The following is a 3,543-nucleotide window of genomic DNA, read 5'->3' as shown; positions in this document are numbered from 1 at the left end:
GAGCGCACCCGGGGAAAACAATGCAATTAACCCGACTTTCGACTTCGTGGGCACCTCGGAGCGCTCTCGGGTTCGCACCTCGGAGCACACCGAGGTGCGCACCTTTGATGCGCTGCCTTCACCAATTTCCAGAAAAGGCAAGAAAACATTGAGAAGGTGTGCGCACCGAGGTGCCCACCCTGGCGAAGGTGCACGCGAGGTGCGCACCCGGGGCAAACCGGGCTCCGACTTCGTGCACGCCGCACCTTGGAGCACACTTCGGAGCGCTCCTTGGTGCGCACCAGGGCGCGCAACCCAGCCGAGGTGCCCACCCCGGCGAAGGTGCACGCGAGGTGCGCACCCGGGGCAAACCGGGCTCCGACTTCGTGCACGCCATGGTGCCCACCGCGGCGAAGGTGCACGCGAGGTGCGCACCCGGGGCAAACCGGGCTCCGACTTCGTGCACGCCGCACCTTGGAGCACACTTCGGAGCGCTCCTTGGTGCGCACCATGGTGCCCACCAGGGCGCGCAACCCCGCCGAAGGTGCACGCGAGGTGCGCACCCGGGGCAAACCGGGCTCCGACTTCGTGCACGCCGCACCTTGGAGCACACTTCGGAGCGCTCCTTGGTGCGCACCATGGTGCCCACCAGGGCGCGCAACCCCGCCGAAGGTGCACGCGAGGTGCGCACCCGGGGCAAACCGGGCTCCGACTTCGTGCACGCCATGGTGCGCACCGCGGCGAAGGTGCGCACCCGGGGCAAACCGGGCTCCGACTTCGTGCACGCCGCACCTTGGAGCACACTTCGGAGCGCTCCTTGGTGCGCACCAGGGCGCGCAACCCAGCCGAGGTGCCCACCCCGGCGAAGGTGCACGCGAGGTGCGTACCCGGGGCAAACCGGGCTCCGACTTCGTGCACGCCGCACCTTGGAGCACACTTCGGAGCGCTCCTTGGTGCGCACCATGGTGCCCACCAGGCCGCGCAACCCAGCCAAGGTGTGCGCACCAAGGTGCACGCGAGGTGCGCACCCGGGGCAAACCGGGGTCCGACTTCGTGCACGCCGCACCTTGGAGCACACATCGGGGCGCTCCCGGGTTCGCACCGGCGTTGCGCACCGTGGTGGGCACCTCGGAGCACACCAAGGTGGGCAGCGAGGTGCGCACCTTTGATGCGATGCCTTCACTAATTTCCATAAAAGGCAAAAAAAAAACGAGATTTTAAAATTTCCGTTTTGAAAGATAGTGAGAAAAAGGGAATGCTGGTGCCATCTTGAGCCCGCCCTGGTGCGCAGCCCAGCCAAGGTGTGCGCACCAAGGTGCCCACCCTGGCGAAGGTGCGCGCCCGGGCAATTAACCCAACTTCCAACTTCGCGCGCGCCAGGGTGGGAGCGCACCCAACAACCGGGCCTGGGAAGAGCCAATGCGAGAAACCCCACCAAACGCTCTGACAAAAAAAGAGGGGGCGCTCCAGTAACCCCGCTTCGGAGCGCACCCTGGGCAAACCCAGCCAAGGTGCCCACCCCGGCCAAGGTGCAGGCGAGGTGCGCACCCGGGGCAAACCGGGCTCCGACAACGTGCACGCCGCACCTTGGAGCACACTTCGTAGCGCTCCCGGGTGCGCACCTCAGAGCACACCAAGGTGGGCAGCGAGGTGCGCACCTTTGATGCGCTGCCTTCACTAATTTCCAGAAAAGGCAAAAAAAAAAGGAGATTTTAAAATTTCCGTTTTGAAAGATAGTGAAAAAAACGGAACGCGCGTGCCATCTTGAGCCCGCCCTGGTGCGCAGCCCAGGTAAGGTGCCCACCCTGGCAAAGGTGCGCACCCGGGCAATTAACCCTACTTCCGACTTCGTGCGCGCCAGGGTGGCAACCGGGCCTCGGAAGAGCCAATGCGAGAAACCCCACCAAACGCTCCGACAAAAAAAGAGGCGGCGCTCCAATAACCCCGCTTCGGAGCGCAGCCGGGGCAAACCCAGCCAAGGTGCCCACCCCGACGAAGGTGCACGCGAGGTGCGCACCCGGGGCAAACCGGGCTCCGACAACGTGCACGCAGCACCTTGGAGCACACTTCGAAGCACTCCCGGGTGCCCACCGGCGTTGCGCACCGTGGTGGGCAGCGAGGTGCGCACCTTTGATGCGCTGCCTTCACTAATTTCCAGAAAAAGGCAAACAAAAATGAGATTTTAAAATTTCCGTTTTGAAAGATAGTGAAAAAAAAGGAACGCGGGTGCCATCTTGAGCCCGCCCTGGTGCGCAGCCCAGGCAAGGCATGCGCACCAAGGTGCCCACCCGAGGTGCACACGCGGGGCAAACCGGGCTCCGACTTCGTGCAGGCCGCACCTTGGAGCACACTTCGGAGCGCTCCTTGGTGCGCACCATGGTGCCCACCAGGGCGCGCAACCCAGCCAAGGTCTGCACACCAAGGTGCCCACCCCGGCGAAGGTGCACGCGAGGTGCGCACCCGGGGCAAACCGGGCTCCGACTTCGTGCACGCCATGGTGCCCACCGCGGCGAAGGTGCACGCGAGGTGCGCACCCGGGGCAAACCGGGCTCCGACTTCGTGCACGCCGCACCTTGGAGCACACTTCGGAGCGCTCCTTGGTGCGCACCATGGTGCCCACCAGGGCGCGCAACCCAGCCAAGGTGTGCGCACCAAGGTGCACGCGAGGTGCGCACCCGGGGCAAACCGGGGTCCGACTTCGTGCACGCCACACCTTGGAGCACACATCGGAGCGCTCCCAGGTTCGCACCAGCGTTGCGCACCTTTGATGCGCTGCCTTCACTAATTTCCAGAAAAGGCAAAAAAAAACGAGATTTTAAAATTTCCGTTCTGAAAGATAGTGAAAAAAACGGAACGCGGGTGCCATCTTGAGCCCTTCCTGGTGCGCAGCCCAGGCAAGTTGTGCGCACCAAGGTGCCCACCCTGGCGGAGGTGCGCGCCCGGGGCAATCCGGGCTCCGACTTCGTGCACTGCATGGTGCCCACCAAGGCGCGCAACCCAGCCAAGGTGCCCACCGCAGCGAAGGTGCACGCGAGGTGCGCACCCGAGGTGCACACCCGGGGCAAACCGGGCTCCGACTTCGTGCACGCCGCACCTTGGAGCACACTTCAGAGCGCTCCTTGGTGCGCACCAGGGCGCGCAACCCAACCAAGGTCTGCACACCAAGGTGCTCACCCCGGCGAAGGTGCACGCGAGGTGCGCACCCGGGGCAAACCGGGCTCGGACTTCGTGCACGCCGCACCTTGGAGCACACATCGGAGCGCTCCCGGGTTCGCACCAGCATTGCGCACCTTTGATGCGCTGCCTTCACTAATTTCCAGAAAAGGCAAAAAAAAAAAAAAAAAAACGAGATTTTAAAATTTCCGTTTTGAAAGATAGTGAAAAAAACGGAACGCGGGTGCCATCTTGAGCCCGCCCTGGCGAAGGTGCGCACCCGAGGCAAACCGGGCAATTAACCCAACTTCCGATTTCGTGCACGCCAGGGTGGGTGCGCACCCAACAACCGGGCCTGGGAAGCCCCAATGCGAGAAACCCCACCAAACGCTCGGACAAAAAAAGAGGGGC

Source organism: Cryptomeria japonica, unplaced genomic scaffold (genome assembly GCF_030272615.1).
Source record: "Cryptomeria japonica unplaced genomic scaffold, Sugi_1.0 HiC_scaffold_266, whole genome shotgun sequence".
Classification (NCBI taxonomy): Eukaryota; Viridiplantae; Streptophyta; class Pinopsida; order Cupressales; family Cupressaceae; genus Cryptomeria; species Cryptomeria japonica.
The sequence above is the reverse complement of the archived record's forward strand: the minus strand, read 5'-3'. Positions refer to the sequence as shown.